At 34.3% G+C, this 13,253-nt stretch overlaps 1 protein-coding gene across 1 annotated transcript in view; it reads left to right on the top strand.

Moving 5' to 3' along the window:
• Nucleotides 1-13,253, top strand: part of PCDH11X (protocadherin 11 X-linked) — a 452,326-nt gene that overhangs the window by 30,151 nt on the left and 408,922 nt on the right. The gene's annotated exons all lie outside the window — the stretch shown is intronic.

Below are 13,253 nucleotides of genomic sequence, written 5' to 3'. Positions count from 1 at the left end.
CAGCTCTGCAGGGCAGGGAGGGGTTATGGTACTGTCCTCTGTAGTATTGTATGCTCAAGAATTGAAGTAATCTAGGCCAGGTGGAAAGCAATAAAGCTTTACAGGATCTGATAAGTGGTTCTTAATATTAATGGAGTCTGGAATTGCAGCCTTCATTTGGGCATAGCTTTACTTCAAGGTCTCTCAAAAGCAAGTAAGGATTTTCCTCTGAGAGTTTTAGTGCCATTTTCAGACTAGAAACATACTGGACTACTTAAATCTGGTGGAATGACACAGTTGACTGGCAAAGTTAGGGGAAAATTAAAAGCATCAGTATAATTGCTCTCACTTATTTGCTGCTGTGCCCAATAAACAAGATACTAGCTTCTCAGAAATTCAGTACAGCAAAGGAAATGTCTAAAGAATCCTCAGCTTAAAATAAAAAATAAAATGAGAACTAAAGTACTTTTTATTTCTCAAGACCCTACAAGAAAGGCTTTAAGTCACTAGAAATGGAATCTAATGTTTATCCATATTCTGGAAAGTTTCATTAACAATAAAGCTTTGCTGTTTGACTGTTTACTTCTGTTTCTTCACAAATATCACAAAGTTTTCAGTGAAAATAGTTTTCTAGCTAAGCGTTAATTAGTCAAGGAATTAATCATTAAAGAAATATTTCAGGAGAGTTTATTATAGTATTGATAATGTATATTAATACAATTGCTCGGGAACAAAGCCTCAGCATGACTGTCTGTTAGACTTTTTGTTCCAGCTGAGGTTTTGATCTTTTTCTGTGGGCTTTGTTTTATTACCACTATAGTGATAACAAAATGTGCCTAAAAAAAGCTCCTCATTCAAAGCAGTCATCATATTTTTGAAAACTGCAGGATGGGTTGTTTATTTGATTGTATTTTATTCCCCTTACCAACACAAATCTGTGCAGTAGTCCATATCGCTACACTTTATAAAACTCCCATCTTTTTCTGAGATGCATTAACAGAAAAACTGAAGGGAAAAAAAAATTGCTTATTTCTAAGACCTAACAGCAGTGAAAAATGTATAGCTTTTTGAGATTTGAGTATTTTCTATTAAAGGAATTTGAATGTGTTAATTTGAATTACACATTAGAAAGGCTTCTTGCTACTTTGTTCATCTGTTTGAACTCTCATAACTCTGAGGAGGGTGGTGCTGTTTTCAGCATCTCTGTAGGCGTGATCTAAGTGATTTTTCAATTGAGTTCTTGTATAGTTCCTCTGAGCCAAAAAGGTTCTTCCATTGTCTGCTCAAATACACTTTGTCATGCAGTAATGCTGCTAACAAAGAAAGCAAGCTTATGACTCTCTAGGTTTTTACTAACATAGTTCTTCCATCAGAAGGGGCTTTTAAAGTAGAATGGAAAGCAATTCTCTTTGGAAAGTTGGTTGGAGAAAAGAGCATTTTCTTTTATCTGTACCTTAAAGGTCAGTGACAGGGACTTCCTATCTGGAAGAGCAGAATAAAACTGTTTTTTTTTTTTTAATACTCATTACCTGATATCAGCTTATCTTCATATAGCTGTAACTGAAATTATATTAGTATGATGTGCTGAATATATCAAAAAGAGACTAATAATACTATTTCTATTGATTTTGTTAAATCTACAGTTATCCTTCTCTTAGGTTTATTTTTCTGTATGAAAGCGATCACATTGTTGGAGAAAGTATAACTACTCACTATCAATGGCCTTGTACACTGATTTGAAACAATATTTACCTTTAAACATGTGAATTCACATTCATTGCTTATTTAAATAAAATAGAAGTAACTTGACAAATGTATTTATTTGCATAAAATGGGCAAGACAGGCCACTAGAGTTAAATCCTTTGTGCTGGACCATGATCACAAAGGCAGAATTGTATTTCATGATGAGTAAAAACAAAGTATTTCTTAAACATCAGTGGATCTTTTAAAAGTCAGTCTTACTTCTAACTTGGTTTTGTATATTGTAGTCAGTATAGTTCTATCTCCTGGAGTGCTGTAGAAGGTGGCTCAGGACAGACTAAGTTAGAGTTGTGACTGTTAGCCAGTAAAGAAATGCCACAGTGCTTTGGATGTCACGCTGTCCCGCCATCCTCCAGCCTCAGAGACTAAGAGGGTGTTAGTGGTTAATGATGCATTTGTGTTCCGTACTCTGAGTTTTCAGAAAACTCTAGGACAGTCTGGAGAATTGAAGGATAATAATTTCAGTTAAAAAGGGAGGTGTGCTAATTTGAAAAATGAAAATAAGATGTCTAGTGTGAGAAAAAATGTTTTACTTTATCACTAATAATTACTGTAATGCACCCCTTTTACAAGCCAAAAGCTCTCTGCAGGAGACTAAAGATCACATTCACTGTGAAGATATCAGCACCCATTAGAAACTGAAGAGAGATTAACAGGCTGCATATCTCAACTGTTCTTAGTTTTGTCCATGCAAGGCTTTCTATTCAAACATTTGAAATAATATTGAGTTAAAGCTAAGAATTTGTTTTCTTTTGAAACTCTAAATTTTGTGTATGTCTAAATGGTATTGATTCGGGTCTTTAAAGAAAGGAAATTACGTATTTGCTTTACTGCTAAATTTGTCTAAGTGATCTGTAAAAGGACAGAAAGTCATTATAACAGTTGTATTCCAAAAGCATGCAAGAGCAGGTGGAAAGGTTTTTCTACTAAAACCCCAAAATATCTCTTTAGTGGTTATGTGGGCAAATAAATACAGCAATGCAACAGCTGAAATTTTTATGGAGAAGGAATTGGAGACTCCTGAAGCAGCTGACGACACACTGAATCATGAACTCTACAGGAAGTTGAAGAGGGAGAAGTATGGTCCTAATGTAATCTCCTGTAAGAGAGACATCAAGCTTCTGTGGTATTTGTATGTGAGAAAGGACAAGGGAGAGATATCAAGATAATTTTGAAGTTACACAGTAGGAATGAATAAATACTGGTGACAGTAGACTTTCAGAATAGCACACTTTCTCTTGGGATGTAGTAGAGATGATTCTTCAAAGAAGTTTTACCAAGTGATAAATTGTGAAGGGGCTTCTTATTCAGAAGATTTTTCAAACTGTGGTATTTGGAGGCTCATAAAATCAAACTGACTTTCAGTGTCAACAGATTTTCATTGTTTTGGTAGTTGTGAGCCTTGTAGAAAGGTGCATTTTTTTCATAGAAAAGCATACAGCACCTTTAAAGTTTATCTGTCTGCGTGCTTTGTGAAAGCTCAGTTGTTTTTGACATTTTCCTTAGAGAGAGCAGAATATGTGAAGTATTCTATACTGACACAAATCTTCTAATTCTTTTTGCATTTGTGCTGGAATGATGAAAAGAAAGGAGAGGTTTTTTTCCAGTCTAGTTTTCATGTAGTGAGTAACACAATTTTAAAATCTGAAATCTTTGCTCAAGTACTTTAAACAACTTTCAGACAATTCAAATGTCTGTTTAGGTATCAACCTGTCCATTCAAAACATGCATAATTATAGAGTACAACGTTGTCTCTGACAGCTTGGTTCAAAGAAGCTACTGCCACAAAGGTTCATTAGAATTTCCCATGCATCCTCCTTCTTGCCCCTTTCTTTTAATTAATGCTATTTCAGACATTCTTTTCATTTGAAAATAGTATAATGCGTAGTATAGGAACAGGAGAAATCTTTGAAAATAAACACACGGTCAGGGAAGGGTCCTGTGACCTTTTGTATTGTCATTTTAAGGTTTGACTTAAGAACAAGTTTTACCTGACTTTGTGTTAGTGAAGGAGTGTGACTGTTCATGAAAGCAGCACTGCAGGTCTTGGTTCAGTTTCAGTCCACCTCTTCCACTGATAGAGCTGGACGGTGCAATCGTGCTCGGAATCTGTGATTACATGCCTTTTGGTGGTTCTCCCTGCTTCACAGTGAACTCTGGTCTGTATGTTGATTTAGCTCCACTGCTAGTACGCTATACCATCTTTGGGAAGTTGTTGAAGGAGTGAACAGGCATGAAGACTGATTTTTCTCATATTTACTAATGCAAACCTTCATTAGTTGATTTTAGTTGCCAGGATTTTATCATCTGCAAACACATCCAAAGTTAGGAAATTTCAGATGACACAGTGATCTCTGCTCAACTTGTTTGTTAGAAACTGACTGGAGATAGACATTCTATCCCTTATAGAAATCTGAATGGGAAGTACATCTCATTTAAGGTATATTACCTTTTTGGGGGCCCTACTGTCTCATTAGCAACTGCTTAGACCTGCTTACAATTATGGTATATTTGGTTTTCTGTTTCTGATTTGAAATGTGGTGAAATGTCATTATAGCTTCCCATTCACCATGAGAACAGTGCGCTTAGGATGTGAATTGAAAGAATATTGCGCTGTTCCTGAAACTAACAGCTCTGAAAACTCACCTGTTATGTAAGTCTTTAGCTGCAAAATTTATTGTTTTGTTTAATAACAATGAGATTAGTGAGTTTAATCTAGTGTACCGTAACAATTAGTAGGCAGTGCTGATGCTTCTGGTATGTAAAAGGGTACAGAGGTAACACTGGTACTTTGCGTTGACAGATAAATTACACTCAAAGAACATTTTCTTCTAAATACCAGCTAAATAGCTGTCAGTATAAACCCTTCTTAAAAGCCATTTCAAAATTGATTACTGTGATTCTAAATATTCTTGTTATTTTATCTTAATTTTCTGTCTGGTAATTTTGCTTGTAGTTCTGATATGCTGCTATGTATATACTTTTCAAAAAAACTGTGAAATTCACATCTGGAGAAAAGATTTCTAACTGAAAGATAACTGAAAGTCTGTGACTTGGAAGTTAGTGAGCAGTTACTTAAATGTGCAGTACTACTGAAGTAAAAACTGGTCAAGAAAATGCTTTTCTCTGTGGAACACTTTGAAGGAAAACTTTTTCAGAATTGTTCTTTTAATAGCTATTTTTCACTGGAAAAGGGTGGGGGGAAGAAAAAAAAAGTTTTGCATGAGGAAAAAATGAAAAACTTCGAATATGACACTTAAGTAAAAACTAATTCGGAGAAAAGAAGGCTTTTTTTTCCTGGCAAGAACTCGTTGACTGAGTTTATACTGAAGGTGGTAGATGAAGTTCCAGCATTAATAATGGGGTGATTTTCATGCAAGCTAGAATGATATGCAGTTCCCTCTCCAGTAGCAGCTTGCCTTGGGGTAGTAGCAGCATAAATGTTCCTAAACATTAAGTGCATTTCACCTTCATTTTTCAGTGGGATAACTGAAAAGTTTACTTTTTTCTCCCTGTGATCCAACTTTGTTTTTTTTTAAAATGACCTATATCTATAAACCATTGTCAACAAACAAGTCTGATTTAACTGCAGTTTAATTTTCACATTTCTTTCTTTTCCTATTTTCTCCCAGAAGGTATTGCACTCGATAATCTGCAGTTGATAGCAATTTCCTGACCAGTGAGTGGCTGGTGTCTTGGTGATTGTGGTATTGATAGTGCTTTCTTTCCTGTGAAGTAATTGATCAGAATGGCTTAATTTCTGTGAATTTTTAGGACTATAACTCTGATGATCAATATAGATGAAAGATGCAAAATAACTCTTCAAATCAAAATATTTTATGCTCTTTGGAATAATGCTCTTGAATGAAGCCTGCTAAAACCCTGTAGAACAACGTTCTAGGTAGAGCATGGGTAGTCCTCTGATAGCTATAATCTTGCAACAGCACTTGGGGTTTTGAGCTGAGAAAGCAAAAAAAAAAAAAAAATTGTAGGAAACCTAGAATAACATACATAGAGGCCATTTCTGTGGCTCCTTCTGTTTCAGCATTTTTGCTATGTGTATATAGATGTGTGCAGGTCTTTGGTTGTGTGCAGAACCTGAAAACACACAGACATCAAAAATGGTCAGTTACTTAAAACTGCAATAGTTCAGTACTCCTCAAACCATACAGTGATTGACATGGTAGAAATTTGGAAACAAACTTTACAATATATGGGGAAAATTATGCAGGAAAGGGCTTTTCTCATGCTGTTTCTCTGTTTGCCAGCTCTGAACGTCATCGCATCTGATGTTATATACTGAAGTCGTACGTGTACACAATGATGTTAAGCCAGCAAACATGAAAACAAGGAAATAGCACGAGAAAGCCCTTTGTCCTGTCTCTGATTGCCGAAGAAATTTATCGTCTGATCTCCAGAGGGGTTTGGAAGTGACGATGAACTGTTCAAGCTGCCCTACTGAAAGGTATCAAGGGCAAGAATTTTTTAAAAAGAAAAGACAAAGAAATTTTAGTACATTGTGCTATAGTGTTCTATAACGTAGTTTTGCTAAGAAAAAAGTAATGTGACCCATCCTTCTTTACAGTTGGCGATTATGGTAAATTTATTTTGCTTGTAATCTTCTTGTCCCAGATTCTTTCCTTATTTATTTTAGTTGAAACAATTAGGAATTTTGTTTTATAAATATATTAAAAGGGAGCAATAAATTTTATTCATACATTAAAAAGAGAATGTAAAGTTCTTTATACTCCCGGCATTTAAAAGAAAAACAAATGAATTGTTGTCACTTATAGCACCATTATACATGTTAAGAATTAAGTGTTATTTATATCTATTCCATAATATTTTTAATGATATTGCTGCTATGGATCATAAATATAATTGATCAAATCACTGCTTTCTCATTTTATAGGCACAATAGTAGTAGTGAAAAATGAGTACTTCCTGCTTTCTTATCCACATTTTGTAATAAAAGATCACCGTTTAAATAACTGGAAAGTACTCACTTAACTTTTAAAAATAAAATTTAATTTGCATTTTGCTTGCTGAAATCTAGATAATGTCTGTGTAACAGGTACCATACATTTAATCTTTTGAAGAACTTTTATTTAAAAAAAAGTCATAAATCCAGTGGCTTGCTTTTCAGTGTGATAAAGTAGGAAACAGCATACATACTTTTTTTCACTGTTAGCCAGCACATGGGGAAAAAAAAAAATGGCCTACTGTTGCGTTTTTCTACCAAATTATTTCTCTATATAGTTAACTTTTTTTGAATTTAATTTTTTTTACATTATAATTTGTTATTTACCAGAGGTCATTTAGAAAATTAAATTTGACTATCATAGCTTTGTTTGCGGGTTGGTTGCAAGTTCCTGTATATTGCCTCACATTTTAGGGAGTAATGCTTAATATGTATCATCTATAATATTAGAATTTCATATGCAATGCAAAAATCTCTTAGGAAGCAAAGGAGTATAAAGAACCCTGTTTTCTGCACTTATATGAAGACATGTAATATTAGTTTGCTAGAATAAAATTAAATACAGACACTGCTTTTAACTGGGATGTATACAGTATATATAACTTTCTTTTAAAGAAAAAGTTATTAGTGATTCATGAATTAGACTACAACATGGAATTCTTACACATTACTGTATGTTTGATGTAAAGATATTTATAGGCTTGTACTTAATAATCACGTTGCCTCAGTTCTTGGACTGTAGAATGTCTACCATGACTGTTGCCTATAGTTTCCTGCACATTTGCTATCTGGCTCTTTTAAAAATGTGTATTTGGCTATTTCATCTGTAAAATAAATTCTATTAATAATGAAGTACGTATTGTAATTTAGCATATTGTATTGCATAATTATAGCTATGACTGTTACAGGAAATTTTTCATTTCCAATAATGAAATCATTTTCTTGGGAAGAAGTTTATGTATCTGTAAGACAGTTTTACTATTCCTATTTATCATATCCTTGCAGCATTTATGCTTTAAACTAAAACCCCAACACTTTCAATGGTTAGACATACAGTAATGATATTTATTGACTCAATGCCACAATTCAGCTGGTTGCTTTGGGTTGAAAGTTCATTCCTAACATAGTAAGGAATTAATTCAAAAAGTATTGTTTAGTGTGTCCTGCCTATTGCTATTACAGTTGTTTGCTTAGGTGCTTCATAAGTGGGTGACTGGAAACATTCAAAGATATTTGGCCTACTAGAGTTGTTTGTCAGGAAGATAGGATTTCACAGACTTTCAGTTTCTGTTATTTCTTTGCTTTTTTGAATTTTTGGATTTCTGTTCTTGTGATAATCGGGTTAGTTTTCTTTGATGAGAAAACTCATACATGTAAAATTAGTGTTTGATTAAGAAAAGCACCAAATAATTTGAATGCTTACACTGAAACATTTAAATAAATAAATTGAGAGATAGTGAGTTGAGATGCTGGACTAGGTTAATCTAACTTCAAGCATGTAACTTAGTCATCTCAAATGGACATACAGTTGCCCTTCGTTTTTTCTCTGGTAGTGAAAAGGCATAAATATACTATAGCAGGTTATTTTGATTTTTAGGACTGTATGCCCTCTTAGAAGTGCCTATTTTCTTCCACTGAGTATAAAGAGAACCTTTGATAAATACCTTTCTAATTTAAATGTGCCAGTTACGAGCTTGCAGAGGAAAATATTTTTCATGAGATTCCTAGGTCTTTTCGCTTTTAACCTAGTTAAAGGTCTGCCTTTTTCCTAGTATTTCACCGGTCATATCACTCTAGTCTATCAAGAAATAATTCTAAAAGAATCTAGGACTATTTTAAACTGTAAAAAGGTTACATGTATGAAATAAAAGGTACATCAAGTGGTTAGATTATTGGTCCAAATCAGTGATCTCCCTTCCTGTTCTCTCATGAGTCAGCACAACCAAATACAATAAACCTCCAAATGCACTAAGGGAAAAGCCAGCAATCTCTTAAATGCTTCAGTTTCATGTGTTTTGATTTTTGTTTTCTTACATCTTCAGTATCACATGGAAAAAAAGTAATTCTTTCATAGACTGGCATAAGACTTGTTCAGAGAGCTCATTTCCTTCTGATGGTTAAATGATGTGAAGGCTAAATGGAGGCCAGTCAAAAAATTCCATATGTATTTATTTATTTATTTTTTAAATAGGTATTTGCATCCTGAGTCAAAGCTAGGTCTATGTCTGTCAAACCCAACTGTTTCTTGAATATTTTCACCTACAGAAAAACTACTGTCTGACTGCATAGAAGTCAGAGTAAGTTAAAAGCAAAAATCACCGAGTTGACCAAATGCTGCCTTTGAAATTGAAAACTCATTATATTTTCTTTGGAATATCAATCATACTTTCTAAGCTACTTTATTGTATTTTAGACTGCAGTTATTATTCACCATCATCTCAGTAAACTTCTCAAGAGATTCATCCTTTTATCGTGGTGCACATTGCCACCCTGTCACCAGTGCAGGCAGGTCTGTCTCTATAGATAAAGTCCTGGAGTTTGGTTTTGGTTACTTTTGCAGTGTTATGTGTGGCTCAGCAAAAAGAATAGATCTTTTATTTGTTGCCAGTTTTACAGAGTAAATTAATTGCATCACTGCTTTTAGCCCTACAATGCTAGCAGCCAAAGATGGCTCTCAGATTTGCTGTTCTGCATTCTGTGTCATATTGTCAATGCCTGGATTTCATATGGATGTGTGTCTACCAAAGCTCAATGCCACTCGATCTCAAACATGCCCTGATAAGAAGTGAGTCACTCCAAGGAAAAGCTATGGCACGCTATCTGCAGTTTGTATGAAAGCTGCCTATCATATCAGAAAATATATTGGACTTTGGAGGGTATCTGTAAATCCCTCTGAATTTAATTGAGTGGAGGACTGCTGAAGGGCAGTAGGGTGCTGCAGGAACAACGCTGGTTTGCAATGTAAATAGAATTATTTTTTTTTAACATAAACTTTAATGCTGCAGGGCTTTTTGTTACACATTTCCAGTGATTTCCCACTTTACCATAAACCATATATTTATGGTATATCCCGGTCTTAAGTATTATTTGTAAAATCTCTTTAACAGATATTTTTTAATATATATTTTTGCTTTCTTACGAATTACTGAGCACTGTTCCTTTTATGTCTAATTTATCTATTTCTAAAATAAATTTTGTTTGAAGATTATATTTGTATACCTTCTGGAGAAGCAATGTTTTTAAATACACCTGGTTTGTTTGCTTAGTGCATGCACACCATCAAATCTGTACATATACTGGTATTTTTTACAGTGATTAGGAGCTATAATTGTTAAAATAACTTTACTGCACATAAAGTACCATAAAGCTTACTAGTAATCTGTCAAAAGAAATATGCTTCTTTCAAAACCTCATACTCCTTAGCAGTATATTTCTTTTGTCTACATTTTCTTCAAAGAAATCTGGTCTAAGCAGGAATTTCAAGAGTTGCACATCTTTTAAGAATGTTTACATGTATGTTAAGTGTTTGTACAGTGTTTAGAACTAGAGAGAGAGAGCGCGCGCTTACATGTATATTTGTGTATGTATGTATTTTGTGTGCGTATGTATATAAAGAAAGAATGTGGGGGTGTATATATATGCCATCATCACATATTCAATTAGCAAAGTTCATAAGCAGTATATATTGCATAGAATGTAACTGTAGATATGTGCCTATCGGTACCCAATATATCTTGCTCTGAAAGATAGCCAAGCACTAAGGTTCTCACTTTACCACAGTATTTTGAGAACTGGAAAGGTCTGTCTTCCCTTCTGAGAATCTACTGGGTTCTCACTATATTAGAAGGTGACTCTTGATAACGTGGAGGTTAGGATATAATATGATAAGTACAGTTTTGAATGTCAGTTCTTTTCCTTTCACTATTTCTCTTTTATCATTCCAATACTGTCTCCCACTATTCTACAATACTATTTTTTTCTATGATATAGAATCGTTTTCTTAAAACTTGCCACTGAAAATGTCATGAAAACGTTGTTTCTTTATTTCCTCCAAATTATGAGCCTCTGCTTATTTCATAAATAGGCACACGTAAATCAAATTCAGTTATTTATGTTCATACAGATACGTATTAAGTAAGTGCGTTATCAGGAAATTTTCAGGGGTATTACTGACTTTACGCAATCCTTTAAATAGTTTTTTTTTTTATTTGTATTTAGTATGTCGTTCATTTTTTTTCTGACATTATTAGCAGCAGTGATCAGCATTGTTATATTCGTTGTTCTACAGTCTGTGCTGAGTCAGCTTGATCTATATTTTTTTAGAACTGAGTGGGAACAATGGATTTACCAGAAATCCTACAAGAAAATCCTGTTTTCCTCCCTCAAAATAGCAGTAAGCTACTCTTCCAAATACAGATACCCAATACTTCTCAGAAGTATGTCCCATTAGACACATGGAAGTAATATAATAGTTTCTCTGTGGATCTTTATTCTTCACACTAAGTATTTACTTTTTAAACTCCTATTTTATATGTGATGGGGCTGCGGAATTGTAGACATAGAAATACACACAAAAAGGAGGTAATTTTCTAATAATGTCAAATACTTATTTTCTCTATAAGGCAGTATTCTAAGATACTTCTTGCTGTGTAGTAGCATGGCTGAATGCATTTTTTTTTAATGGCCCGAAGTAGATTTTTACTTTAATCTAGCAAAATGACATTGTGACTAATTAAAAAACATGGATATACAGATTGCTGTTCACTTACACGTGGGGCAATCATCACACCTACTAATTTTGAAAACATTAGGCTTGAGGATTTCTTCAAACTTATTAACTCAAAGGTAATAACTTCTAAATGTGTGCTGAATAAATTTTAAGAAAGTAGTAACATTCTTTAGCTGTTATATGGCCAAAGTTGTGAAGTAATACCTAATAAGTGATCTTTGCTGATTCAATTCCCTTTCTTCATCAGGTTTATTGTAGGACTGCTCCTGTCTATTACTCCTTTGGCCAGCTTCCTAACTCAAGTTACTTCATACCCTATTTATCAAGTATTATCTTTGTTTTTTCATGGTTTAGAAGAATACTTGTATGGTCTAACACCATGAGATTCTTGTTTTCTGGTCTCTAATAGAAGGTTTAGTGTTTCCCTGTTTATTGAATATATTGAAACTATGGTGAGGTTGGTTTTTTTTGTGTGTGTGTGTGTGACAGTCCAGACATAGGTAAGTTCTTGCACTTGGCGTTGTGTCAACTTGATGTTTCACAAAGGCACTGTGATAATAACCAAAGGAATGAATATCAGATGTATAAATCTTCTTTGACAATAAATTATAACCATTTAGGATATGTTGGTGAGTCACAGAATATGCATTTATTTGTTATACCAGAGTGCTTAAAGATTCTATATAATGGCATCATAGAATAATTCAGGTTCAGGGGGACCTGTGGAAGTCACCTAGTCCAACCATGGTGCTCAAAACTAGGCCAATTTAGATCAGTTTGCTCTGGATCTTGTTCGGTTGACTTCTGAGTATCTCTAAGGCCAGAGATTCCAGAACCGTTCTGAAATGCTAGTTCCTGTTTAACTGGTGAAAAGGTTTCCTGTGTCTTAATTGGAATTTCCCTTCTTGTGTTTAATTTCTATTGAAAGAGCATGTATATACTTTACAGATTGGTATGAAGTACTTGAATACTAGTGAAACCTTTTCTGGGGGCTTAGAGAAAATCCAGCGTAGTCTGTTTTGAACAGAAGTCATTAAAGCAGATCACAGTCATTCATTTTCTTTCAGTCATATCTCTTTGTGTCTTTGACAAAGGTGTGCATTGTATCCCAGACAGCATATATGCTCAGTTGCACTTAAAATGATTGTATTGTGAGCTCTCAAACAAGAAGTTTGTTCGCTGACTTCCCAGTTGAAAAAGTCATGATGGGATAAGGTGAAAATTTCCGGTCAGCTCTAGCGAGGTCCTCGCATGTTCAGGTGGTCTTTCTTTATTCCTTCCTTCCCATCTTGAAAATGGCTTCATTTTGAAAGAGAAAACAGAACTGTTTCACATGAGGATGCTGCAGGATACAGTCTTTCCTTACAGCCTCACTTTTGTCTCCATCTTCCTCTTCACTTCTAGATGCTGAACAGTCTTCAGCTTCACCAAACATGTCTTCGTCTTTTCCAGTCATCATGTCGTTCTGTTTCAATGCATACAGTAGTATGTTGCATCATCACACTATTTCTTTTGTGTCGCTCCATATTATTGCTAATACAGAATCTGTGAATATTCACGCAGATGAATTTTAAACTAATGCTGAAAACCAAGCATATTTGGGAGAATCTGACTCTTTGCCATGTTAGTACTTTCAAGAAAGTACTTTATCCTATTCAGCCTATTTCTGGGATCCTCTGGGATCCTCTCAGAAATCTCTGAGATGAGTACATTCCTATGTCAATAGAAATGTTTAATATTTCTGGATCCTCAAGTGTATATATAAGTGCCTCAGTGGAAATCAGAATCTTAATTGTTTTTAT

This window comes from Egretta garzetta, unplaced genomic scaffold (assembly GCF_000687185.1).
Source record: "Egretta garzetta isolate BGI_Z169 unplaced genomic scaffold, ASM68718v1 scaffold220, whole genome shotgun sequence".
NCBI classification, from domain to species: Eukaryota; Metazoa; Chordata; class Aves; order Pelecaniformes; family Ardeidae; genus Egretta; species Egretta garzetta.
This window is presented reverse-complemented; position numbering and strand designations above follow the sequence as displayed.